At 44.1% G+C, this 12856-nt stretch overlaps 1 protein-coding gene and 1 long non-coding RNA gene across 6 annotated transcripts in view; one reads left to right on the top strand and one right to left on the bottom strand.

Annotated features, from left to right (window-relative positions):
- LOC125323645 overlaps positions 1-6104 on the bottom strand; it is a 175559-nt gene extending 169455 nt beyond the window's left edge. For both annotated transcript variants that reach the window (XR_007202593.1, XR_007202592.1), the window contains exon 1: positions 5981-6104. This is a non-coding gene — a long non-coding RNA (uncharacterized LOC125323645). The remainder of the gene's footprint in view (positions 1-5980) is intronic.
- Positions 6105-6330: 226 nt separating this feature from the next.
- Positions 6331-12856, top strand: part of PLCB4 (phospholipase C beta 4) — a 187666-nt gene continuing 181140 nt past the window's right edge. For all 4 annotated transcript variants that reach the window (XM_048297152.1, XM_048297150.1, XM_048297151.1 and 1 more), the window contains exon 1: positions 6331-6500. The gene's annotated coding sequence lies outside the window, so the exon portion shown is untranslated. The remainder of the gene's footprint in view (positions 6501-12856) is intronic.

The following is a 12856-nucleotide window of genomic DNA, read 5'->3' as shown; positions in this document are numbered from 1 at the left end:
GGTCTGACTACACACACTGCCACTTTCAAGGGCCATCTCTGATGCTGAAGCAGTATGGAAAGCCTTTGGGTACTACAGATGCACTTTAACTTGCATGGTACAAATACAGACTCAGGTGACATTGAAATACTTACTGCACCTTAATAAGATAAATTACATCATCCAACAACTCCAAGAAGTTTTGAGAAAGATGGTTTAATGACAAGAAATTAAATTTAGCCCTGGAAAAGGAAGAACAGGAACATGTCTGTAGGAGGGAAACACACAGAGTAATGTTATTGGTTAAATTACTTTTCCTAGAAGATCTAATGGAAAATACAGAGAAGCAGATACACAAAATGTGTACAGACATCTGGAAGGGACCTTCCACTGCAAGCACTGTGTCATACAATCCACGATAAAAACACAAACCCCATAAGCTGAAGAGTCCCTAGATTTCACTGTTTACATTGAAGGGCTAAGGCAAGAACTTGCTGCTGATGTTAGAGAGCAACTTTGGATTTCCCACTGAAATTCACTGATGGTGAATTTACCTCCATCATTATAAACAAATCACAAGTGGTTAGACACTAGGAAAATGGGTGTTGAAAAGCATCTGATGGGACTGAAAACAAAGGATTGTCAACTACTGAACTAAAAGTCACAGAAGAAGGTTGAGGGGTTGGACTGCTTTTGTCTTTGGCAACTTCTTTAAAGTCTTTCTCTAGACAGAAAAATCCTGAACTGAAAAATTCTTGCATTTTGCATTAATATTTAAAGCAGAGTACTTCTGAGTGAGCACAGATTTGTTACAGTTTATTATTAAGTTTTCCTTTACGATTTTCAAAGAGCATTTTTTTACATAACCTGCTTGGCTTTCTATACATCATTTACAACACTGAGTGCTGTTGTTTCAGCCTGGTTGTGCCGATACTCTCATGATTTCCTTGCAGGCAATGCCAATCCCCTTCAGCTCTCCTGAACACTTAGACAAAAGTCAACTTGATTTGCACCCCTGCAGACACTCAGCTGAGGAGGGGGAGCAGAAGCAGGTTTGAGAGCTCAGCAGGCAGCCTGAGTCTCATTGGCCATGTAAATACATGGAGGGTGAGACTGGAGGTGAAATGCACTCTCCACACACTGGGTGAGTGAGGCTTTGTTCTTCTACAGACAGGAATGAGGAATGAGCTCTCAAAAGTGAGAAAGGAGCCCCAGGGCTCCCTCCTTGGGCTGCTGAACCTAGCACGTAGGCACGTCAGGCAGCAAGAGATCTTGTTCAGGTCATGGAAGATGGGGACAGAGATGCTGATGAAGGACAGAGCCCCTTGTCTTGCACACATAAACCCCATAAACAGTGACTGGCTCCTTGGCTGAAAAGTTGAATAGTACCGTGCTATTTTTGCTATGGATGCCATTTCTTCGGAAGGTGGAGATACTGGTACCTTAAAAGACACAAAAAGTATTGTTCAATGCTAAATTTAATTTCTTGTCATTAAACCAGGCAAAGAAACTGAACCTTTTTTTCCCCCTCTAACATCCAAACGGAAAAACACAATCTTATTAGCACAGCATTACCCTGAAAGCTCTGTTTTCCTCCCTGCTGCATTATGCAGCTTCTGGAGGAACTCTTCTCAAGCCTGGGCTTCTGTGGTGCTGCATTCAGAAGACCTGGAGCACAAGCCTGAAGATAAATATATCCCAGCATAACAAAGAGACTAATTAGCATCCTGAATAGATCCACTATGGCACTCTTGATTAGTAATAGTCACTCCTTTTAATAAGAAAGACCTCAAAAATAATAATTGCTATGTCTGTCATTAATATTATATTGCGGGCAGAGGAAAAACATTCCCTTTGCTCCCACTCATTCCTATTATATCAATCACTGTATGTGTAGCTCCCTGAAAAGCCTAGGAGGAATCTAACAGTCTTTTTGAAAGATGATCACAAATCATTTTATTTTATAATGAATCAAAGATCTGATACTGGAGGAAATTTTGCTTCTTCAGAAAGCTGGCCTTCAGTAAGGTAACCTCAGCTTTTCCTAAATCAAAGCATTTGATGGGATTTGGGTGCACAAAACAAAGGCATCACAGCTGATACAAATGATTGGGACCATGAAGGTCTGGAACAGGATGGTATTTACAGGTGTGGAAAATTAAAAACCCTGGGCAAAAAACCTACTAAAAAGGACAGCTTCAAGACTAACATCTCTTTCATTTTGCTGTGCCCTGCCTAACCAAAATATTTGTGTAGCTGAACATTTTGCAAGGGAGAGCTGGTAGAGAAATCTACAGTTAAAACTGCCAAGACATCCAGTATTTTGCCAAAATTTTAACTACCAGACTAAAATATTCCAAGCTTGCTGTCTGCCTCAAGCTGCAACAAAATAGCCCAGCAATGTCCACAAAACAGTTATGAAAAAAACCAGAAGTATTTTTTATCAAAATTATTTACCCCAGCTCTTTTTTTAGAAGTAGACCTGAAATTAAATGTCTGTCTACTTCAGTCTGCAATTTGCCCCTTGAGTGACCATTTGACTGCCTTTTTGTATTGCAGATACTCAGACCTGGCTGCAGTGTGAGACCTGGAAAATCACTGCTCTAAGTGGATGCTTTGCTATCGACTCTGCTGAGCCCAGTGTTTTCCCCATCAATACCAACCGCAGCACCATTAGTTGCAGATGATAACACATCCAGCAGAGCCTTGTGGCAGCAGGGACAGCAGCCAAGCTCTCCCTGGGGAGAGTGTGGATGTAAGTCCATGTAGCTACATGCACTGGAGCTGCTGTGTACAGCACCTGGCCCAGGTTAATAAGCCACACTTACAATGTGTATAACGCACGTGAAACTTACCTTAGTATTCAATGTCAACATATTTAACTAGAACCATCCGTGGTGAGAAAAAAAAAATCAATGGCCTGACCAAGAGGTGGCATAAATCAGTGAGAAGCACACACAGGTTGTATCAACAGAGAATCTGTCAGAGATTGTCTGTGAACTAATGGCATAGAACCACAGCTTCGACATTCTCACTAAATTTTGCAGGTTCAGACCCCAATACCTACCATGTTTCTGTGCCTATTGCCTGCTTTCAATCACTGCACATGCTGATGTCCAAGGAGAATTTTGCCTTACACAGCCCGAAAATAGACCACTGAGAATAAACTCCTTTGGGTGGATATTCTAAGACCTAGTGGGGCTGTGATTATAAAATGTCCTGCACCCTTGTATCAGAGAAGAAAAAACATGGGAAAATCATATTACTTTACCAAAATTTCAATGTCTTTGGAAAAATATTTTTCACTCTGAATATGCTGCAGGTTGAGTGGGTTCCTGTGAAGGCAGCTCCAGTTTGTTGCTGACTATCTTCAGGTGAGGTGGCACTCTACCTCTACGAGAGGCAACCATTTAAAATGCACCAGGTTTCAGCCGATCGCTGCAGAGGTTAGGATTGTTCTGCTGTGTTTCCTGGGTCATACTGTTTTCACCTGACATGAACTGTTGGCACGGTTCATCTTTTCCTAAATCCTTTTGCTAAGCCATGAGGGTGAAATCTTTAGCATTTGCATACGTTTGTATTTACTGCTCCTAAAGCTCTAACTACCAAATGTCTTGTTGGAAGAAAATGAAACAGGACTGCTGCATGTTGTCCACAGCAAGGCAGCAAGTCAACCTAAGAAGTAGCTGGAAAATAGGAGGTTCTTGGATTCACTCCTTCCTTATCCTAACAAGCTAAGTCACACTGACTGCTGAAGTCAGGACGGAATCAGTGGAGAAACAAAGATCAAAGTGTTGTCAACAGTTATGCTGTGTTTAGAAGGCCAAACAGTATAAAGAGTCGTACCACAACAAAATTCACCGAACTGGGAATTAATCTTGATATGGGGCCTGACTCAGCCTTTTACAACTGTGTGGGGAGTTTCAGACCCTTCGTATGGCCCTACTTTCCATGACTTTGAACACCTTCTAGGGTGAAGTACCCTTGCTGTTAAAACTGACAGTGTCAGTAGCTCTGTTTCCTCGCAAACCCAGGGTCCTGACACGGGTTCCTTCGATGACTGCCCTTCTTTCAGTGAACAAGCCAGGTCAGGGAGTGACAGCGGAAGGGGAAGGACTGTTTGCAAAAGAACAAAGAGCAGCTTTTTCTAAAGAAACTATACTTCCACTAATTCTGAGATGCCAATATTTGCCTGCATTTCATGCAGTTACCCAAACATTTCAGGTCCCTACATTTTGCTAAAACTGTTTTAAGAACAATAATGAAGATAATAGGCCTAGCTTTACCCTGGAATAAAATCTCCTTGCACAGGCACGCAGCCATGACCTACAGTCATGTAGAAGCCATTTTTGGTGAAAGGAGATAAGAAATCATGGGAAAAGCCAGATAGAGTTATGGACCAGAATAACAATGTCAGTGCTTACAGACTCTGCAAGCTCTAGACGTCTGAAGAGAAACCACACAGGGATTCCTAAGGAGAATCCAATACTGTTTGCTAGCGAGTAACTGATTATGCCTCACTGGAATTAAATATTTTTTTGTTACTACTTATATAATAGTTTACTTAATTTACATACAGCCCAATGGCAAAAAGAAAAAACAAATTAAAGGAAAAGAAAGCAATGAAAAGGACGTGGAACACTTCATTTGTGTACCCACAAATGTATCCATCTCCCATTCATTTAGAAACAAACACTTTGGAACCACAAACAAAAAGCTCTCCACTAACCCCCCTCCATCTGACATTTAAGCTGATACCCTCCATCTTTAATGGCTATAATTGCTGCTCCCATATCCTGTTAACTAGATCCCTTTAGCCCTGCCAGCAATACTGGCCTTCATCCAGCTCACGTGCTTCTCATGCAGGTTCCTTTGTTATTTCCTTCCTTCACCTCCTTTGGCGTGATACGCCCACCGCCCACCCTAGCCTTCGCTGCAGCTTTGCTGCACTTCATGGATTTCTAAAGCCCTGCCACCGTGCCCATGAGAAATTTCTACCTGAGGAGACATAAGCAAACACAAACATCTGCTTAACACAGCACTTGCCTCGGCACAGGAACCCCTCAGACTGCAGGTCTGCTCTGCTGACAGGCTGTCCCTTGAATCACGTGTCATCCTTGCTGTTGTTCTCAGTCCCCCTTTGCTTATTTCTTTGATAGAAGCATGGTGGCAGCTCTTGAAGGCAGAATATTTTTTTTTAATCACATCCTAGTACTGGTTTCGGGATGGGGGCTCTCATTCCAAGCCTGGATTTGTGCAGTTTATGGTATAGGATAATATAGCCTGAGATCTTGGCTACTGCATTACTGGCTCGAGTAGTTCATGGCAATGCAGTGCCCTTTTTATGACCAGCAAAACTATTTCAGATTTTCTTCCCCTCTTTCCTCAACTCACTCTGGATAAGTTTTTATCTGTAGCTTGCTGCCTGTCTCGACACCAGCTCCGGTGTCCCCTCGGAGCGGTCCCAAGTGTCCAAACTCCGCAGTTCACTAACAAAGTCCAAGAGGGCGGGCTGCAGGTGAACAGGGATGAGGAACCTGCTTCGGCTGTAAAGCTCAGCACTTTGGGTTTGTGGGCGTTTCACGTTTGTTTCTTAACGCGGGGGAAAACATTTCTCGTGAAATCATTAGGAGAGGGGGAAAGCTGAGACCGGGCACATGGTGGCAGAAAACAGGGGAGCACAGGGAGGGCACAAGGCACAAGGGCAGTCATGGCAGTGGTTTGTAGACAGTCATGAGCTGTGAAAGGGCTGGTCAGGGGATATCGGGAGAGGGAATCCCGCGCTCCAGACCGCCCGTGCTTCCTGTGCGCTGAGCTCCTCCACAGCTCACTCCAAATAAACCTCAAGGAGTCCAACTGTCATTTTGAGACAAAAACTGCGAGACTTTGGGAACCCTCCAGCGGCCTCCGCAACAACCCCTTTCTCCCGTCGGCTGCGTGAAAAGCAGCAGGCCTGGCGGGAGCCCGGGAGCACACGGGGGAAGGGGGATTTCCTCCTCACCCTTTTCCAATACGTGTAGTAAACAGAGGCGCGCCGGCGCGGGCATCCTCCGGGGGCACGTGTGCGGTACCTGCGGGTGCCGGCCAGCGCCGCGGTGCCTCCGCGCCCGGGGCCGTGCGGGCGGAGCTCCGCGCCCGCGGCCCCGCCGCCCACTTGCCATGCGCTGCCCGCAGCCCTGCGCGGCGGCGGGGGGAGCCGGCGGCGGCCCGGCGCGGCCCGGCCCGGCCCGGCCCGGCCCGCCCAGCACAGGCGGCGGCCGCCCTGGGGTTTCCCCCGTCCCTGCCGCGTCTCTGGGCGCTGCGGGGGTTGAGGCGGGCGCGGCGGCGGGGGAGGAGGGAGGGGAAGGGAAGGGAGGAGGAAGGAGGAGTCGCCGCCGCTGTGGGGCGGGCGGGTCGCGCACACACACATACACACACATACACACACACGCGCGCACACACACACACACACACAGAAACACTGGCACAGCGTGAGGAGGAGGAAGGAGGAGGAAGAGGAGGAAGCCGCCTCGGCGCCTGAGGTAAGATCGGCGGGGGCGGCCACCACTGAGGCGGGGGGGACGGGGGGCGGTCGCGGGTCTGTCCGCGGCTTCGCGCCCTTGGCGGGGAGCGGCGCTGCCCGGCCCCCCCCGCGCGGGCCGTAACCTTGGGCTCCCCCGGCCGCGATGGACGCGCGCGATCGTGTGGGGCTGTCAGACGTGTGGGGCTGTCACCAATAGGGTCTGTCACCGTGTGGGTCCCTCACATCCGTGTGGGGCTGTCATACGTGTGTCTGTCGTACATGTGGGTCTGTCATACATGGGTGTGTGCCACATAGGTGTGTCTGCGTGTCACACATGTCTGTGTGTGGCATACATGTACGGCTGTGCACACACGAATGTGCTCGTGTCACATTCACGTATGTCTGTGCACACACGCGTGTCCGTGTGCTCCATGTGTGGATCCCTGTGTGGATCCTGCTGTGTGTGCGCCTGGCGATTGGAGTCTTCCCCTCATCCTCGCTGCTGTAGTTTCTGAGTGTATCCGGATTTTGTCAGTGCTGGGCGGTATGACAAATGTTTCTGTGTAGTAAAGTATAACTTTCTTGCAGCGGGATTTTTTTTTTTTCTTCCTTTTTTTTCTTTTTTTTTTTCCTTTTTCCTTTTTTTTTCCCCCTGGGAGGAAGGCAGGCTCACCTTTGAAGATTGCTTGTTTTCTTTCATATATATCCAAAGGTCTCTGGGGATACAAGTGCTCCTGTTGCCTCTGTCTGTGGGGTTATAATTTACAAGACGTTTTTAAATCACTTAGTGGTAATTTTCAAAGCAAGGTGTAAAAGCAATGTTTCCATTTCTATTCCATAGCAATTCCAAGACTGTGCACTGTATTCCATGCACGGCTTTGAATTATGTGCAGTCAGACACCTGTTACTTAATCCTGCTTATCCTTTCCAGTTACAGTTATCCAGCCTTGGCTTCTTTTTTTTTAATATCGCAAAATAAATTACAAATATTCTTTTGTGCTGGCATCTAGTAGAAACCCAGGAATCTAATGCGCTTGTGAGGTATTTAGTGTGTGTTTGTTAGGTAATACTTTCTCAAAGGCAGATGATTTTAGAAAGTTATGGAATAATCTTTATCTCAGGGGGAGTTTATATAATGTTAAAGTGTCCATGGGGATGGATCTGTAGGAAAGGTGGATGGTAGGGGCTACACAGAGTCAAAGTCTTACACAGTATAAATCTTCAATAAAGTGTGCATCATCCTCTCTTAATACGTCACTAACATTTGTGTTTCTCGAGCTTTGCTTGCTGTTGCACCATGGAAATTTCAGTTTAATAATTGGTGCTAACGAGGGTCCTCAGGAAAACGTCGCATTTCAGATCCTGTGAGAGGATGGAGAAGATTCTTTCGTAACACGTTTGTGTTCAGAGTTGTATTCTGTAGTTTACCTGAGCAGTGTTAGCAAGCTGATACTACTCACTTCAGGTTAATTTCTCCAACTTCTGAAAGTGTTATGGCCACTGTACTTGCAGGCTTTCACCAGATCAAGGGTACTTAATAGTGCCATGTACCACAAAATAATTATTGTTATATAGAGCCGAGCAATTTTGTGTTGTACAGAGACAGTTTCTAAATATGAGCTGGGAACAGATTTATTCCTCCCTGCAACTGGTAGGTTCATGAAGTAATTAAAAATAAATTACAGAGCTCTAGGATGAGAATTCTCTTCCACAATCATTAATACCATTGTGCCTTCACGTGTCAGTTTTGATTCATCTCGTGATGATATTGCTAAAAACCAGGTATTGATATGAAAGTCAAACCTCTGGTGAAAATATAACTGTGTAGCTGTCAAAATAAAATGTGAAGATCTGATTTGATTGCTGTCTGTGGATATGCACTTGGTAGAGTAACAATGCCTTTTATTTTAAAGACATGCACCCACGCACAGGAGCTTTGTTCTAAAATAGTGTTTTCTGTCATGAATTTGTGCATAACTTAGACTCTCTGCTTTTTCTTAGAATGCAGGGAAGACAGAACCTTGAAGGGGAAGAGAGAAAAACCAAAAGGGGCAGGAAAGAGAAGTCATTTGAATTTCCCTTACTGACAGAGGACATACTTCTTTGTTGTTTCACACAAAATATTGTGCTGTTTTCACCTTTTCAAAAACAATGGCGAGTTGTTTGGGCTTGATATACACTGCTGACTTCTGTTGCAGACTTTGGCCATTTGTTCCAGTAATATCTGGCTGTGATGATGAACTTGGGGCCATGCTGGAAGTCTGTCAAGTATTTGTTACAGCTGTGTAGGAACTGATGGCTTCATTTTCACCAGGCTTAGGTACACTGTGTTGAAAACTTGTAGGGATATAAGTTTTGTGCTTACCGAAATGACTTGGTTTATATTTCTTTTTCATTTTTTATCTTGTCACTTTTTGTGGTCTTTTCGAATTGTTCAGTGGTTTGCTTTCCTTGGTGGTTTTAACAGCTCAGTTGCTGTTCCTTCCTGTTCATAATTTGCCAGAGACTGAAGTCTGAAACTGCTGGTTTAATATTTTCCTTAAAATTGAATTAATCCCTTTTCTAGAGGAAAGGGAGGAAGTAACAGAGGAGTACTTAGGAGAATTTTAGAAACGAGAACCAAAACTTAATGCAAGCATCTTACCTAAGAGAGACTACTTACGAAAATTGTACCTCACTGATTTCAGAGAAGGCTGGTTTCCTCTGTAGTTTGAATCATCTGTCCCATTAGATTTTGGGAAGTGTTGTAAATTAGTTTAGAAGTGAAATTTTCCAAGTCATAAAACCTCTGGTTGGTTGTTAGTGGAAATCATTACGAAGGGTTGCATAAGCATTATTTGTAGGATGGCTAATCAGCAGCCCAGGCTTAGTTCCATTCTCTAATAAATAGATGCATTGTGCTACTTCAAAAATTGCAAAATTGATGGCTTGAGTACATTTACTAATTTTGCAAGATACGTAATGCATCTGGTTTGGGGAAGACTCTTTGATGTCTGCAGAAGTTGCACACGGTGGAGGTGTTTATGATCCAGCCTGTTAGCTCCTCAAAAGTTTTTTGATTATACTGTTTAGGACATCTTATTCTTATGAAAGATTCATGCATAGCACCACATTAAAATTACCTATGTGCATGCATCAAAGGCTCAGATAAATTTTATTTGGCAGGACTTTCTGGCAGCAGGTTTTGTGGTCCTCTTGCTTCTGCAGAAACAGAATGTGATTTTTTGGCTTTGTATTCCGAAGAGCTGACCTGTAGAAGGTTAGAATACATGGGGATATCAATGGTATAATTACCAAAGATACTGTGCTTTGGCATTAACTATCCTGCTTTGCTTATGTCTTGCCCTGTGAACACTAAATTATGAAAATCTATCTTGTTGGTCTTCACCCATCTTCTTACGGTGGTAGTGGTTTCTGGAAGTTTGGTAAATATGGGTAAAGAGGCTTGTGAAACTGTGGAAGAAGACAGATTCTCAGCCATTCTGGAATTAATTAATTAGGCCTAGTAGTAAGTTCCTTGTTCCAGAAAGGCATGCTAATGTATCTGAGTGCCTGGAACAGGGTGGCACAACATGGGAACAGCATCAGGCCAACCCTTTTGGTGCTGTCCTCGGAGCACTAATGCCAGAAATCTGCAGTTTGCAGGGGAAGATGCTCCCAAGCAGCTTATGCAAGTCACAGGGATAGATGTTGCAGCACAACTGTGGCTTTAGAGATTCCTCTCCAGCAGACTTCTGGGTGATGGGCTGCTGATATTTTCCCTGCGAGGGATCTTGGAGGAAAATCGGTACTTGCACCCCTCCTTTTGAAGACCAGCATCAGCTTGTATGAGGTAGTGAAGTGCTGTGGCTTCTTTTGTCAATTTGTCTTGCAAGTCATTCTGCGTATCAGCCACTGAAAGAAGTACTTGTTAAAGTTGTACTTGTGCAAGAGCAAAAGAATCTTGATTTTTTGGATAAGAATGAGACAAAACCTTCATCTTCCTCTCCTCTGAAGAGCCTCCTAGCCTAATATGAAGTCATAGTGTCCTGTTTCCCGTGTTACTAGTCTTGGATAAATGGTATTTGTGAATGGTTATAATGTTTCATTTCATCCTTTGAGTTGTAGGAAGCACCAGTCAGTCCTCCTGTGAGAGAGAGCCTGTTCCTGGGGAGCAGTGCGAGTGTCACTGGAAGGTTAGGTTGCCCTACTGTAGTGTACCTGCTCATGAAAAGGGAGAAGTACAAGGTATCCAGCTTTTAAGGCCACTTGCCTTTTGCACAGTTGAGGGTTCTGTGGCAGATGAGGCTGTTCCTTTGATCTCTTTGTGGTTTCCTGTTCTATTCCATTGCCAGTCAGTGTTGTTAAGCTCAGTCGTGATCCTGTCCCACCTATGACTGATAGCTGGTCATGGAACAGACACCACTGATCACAAAGACCATGGATATGGCGTGGAGCATCCCTTGTCCTCCCCTGTTTCATGACCACCTCGTAGGTGAATCCATAATCTGACTTTATGCAATTGCTCCATGCTGCCGGGTAAAAAATCTATAACCCACAAGTGCTCCTAATTCCTCATAGTGTGTCTCTCACCTTTCTTTTTGCAATAGCCAGGGATCAAAATGTGAGTTAAGAAGTTGGTTGGCAGCTGTCATATATCCAAAGTTAGAACCTTGCTTTCAATTTTATATGGGAGGTATAATTGTACCACTATGAGGCCCTACACCTGGAGATCTGAGAGTCCCTTGTTTGATCTTTGCTCAGAGTAAGAGCCTGTTCTTTCCTCGGTAACAATAACTGGGAGCTTTAGGCAAATGAGGTGAGACAACCTGTGTGGAATGTGCTCTATTGTAAGGTCTGTTTGCAGAGTGGTGGAAATCGGTGTTGCTGAAGTAACCACGTGCCTTTGCCCTCTCGATTCTGAAGAAACTGGTTCTGTTCAGTTGACTTTGGGGCTCTCAAATTGTAACTTCTTTGTGAACCAGCCTTGCAACCTAGAAGACCTTGAGAAGATGTGTAACATTACAAATGCTGGCTTAAAAAGGGACTGTTCAAATTAAATCCTGTTCCTTCTCAGATGTTGTACCAGTAGACCATTTACTTGAAGTCTTAATCTAGGCTTGGTGTTGCTATTCTGTTGTTTTTATGCGTAACACCTTTTGAAATTATGAAGAAAAAAAATTTACAAATGTCATCCACCTATCAAATAGTTACATAAAAGTAATTTAGGTCTGCAGTTGGTTTAGCAATATGCCAGCCAAGACAGAATATATTCAGCTTCAGAAATGTTTGGGTGCACTTTATTAAGGAGGAAATGGGTATGAGAAAGGTGTTAAAGAGCAGGCTCTTTATTCTTGAAGTTACAGATAAATTTCCTTTTCTAACAATTTCTACATTCAACTTGAGCACAGTCCTGAAGACTGGAAGCAATCAGCCCGGAGGTCAGTAACTAATAAAGGGGGCAAAAGAGAGTAAGGACTTGAAAGGTTAATGAGGAGCATCTCTTGGATTCCAGCGATCTAGGGTTTCCATGATCCTGTGAACACTGGTGATGTGGAAAATAACAAGTAATAAGGGAGTTTTCTGAGATAAGTTTTCTGAGATATAAGCTGTGGTCTTGAACAAGATAGGTCGAAGAAAGAACTTCTACCAAAGTGGCATCTTTTTCCTCCTTGATCTTGTAGACCATTCCAAAACTCTACAGCTTTTTCTGTTTCCATTTTTCTACTTCTTGAACATTTTAATTTCCCATGCCTGAAATTGCCACATCTCTCACATTTGCCTTTTGGTTTTCTTTCCCAAGCTTTTGGGGATGTTGCTGCATGTGCTGTACTTGTTGCACGTACAGATGTTCTGTACTCTCAGCTGAGGCTGTGTGCTGGATCCAGGGTGCTTGTCTCCATCTCTGCCATTAGACTGCTGCTGCCACTGCTAAAAGGAGACAGGAAAGAAAGGAGTTGATAGCTGCAGTGAGAGCCTGTTTGTTTTGAAATATACAAATTAGGATAATTCATACAGAATTCTTCTTGGTGAAGTGTGAGTTGAAATGGAATATGAATGCCTTATTGGGAAGTAGGAAATAGAGCCATGGAGTGGTTTCTTTGGCAAGGCTAACGTGATCTGTTGAACCCAACAGAATTGGTGTAATTTTTTCTATGAAGGACTGTGATCATGGAAATAAAAGCATTGCTGAAGAAGGCGGGGAGAGAGGCTGCTGAATTCTCTGTAGGTTTGTTTGCAGAGATGAGAAGGAAGCACAGATCTGTTAAAAGAGAGGTTGGGTAGCATGGTGACTGCAAGGCAGGCAGGGGCTGTTGGATGCTTTGATTTTACTATTTGTTTTTCAGATATAGTTCTTGAGGATTAGTGCAGATTAATTGGGTGCTCTGGTGGATT

This window comes from Corvus hawaiiensis, chromosome 3 (genome assembly GCF_020740725.1).
Source record: "Corvus hawaiiensis isolate bCorHaw1 chromosome 3, bCorHaw1.pri.cur, whole genome shotgun sequence".
Taxonomy (NCBI): Eukaryota; Metazoa; Chordata; class Aves; order Passeriformes; family Corvidae; genus Corvus; species Corvus hawaiiensis.
Note: the sequence above shows the minus strand (reverse complement) of the source record. Positions and strands in the feature narration are given on the sequence as shown.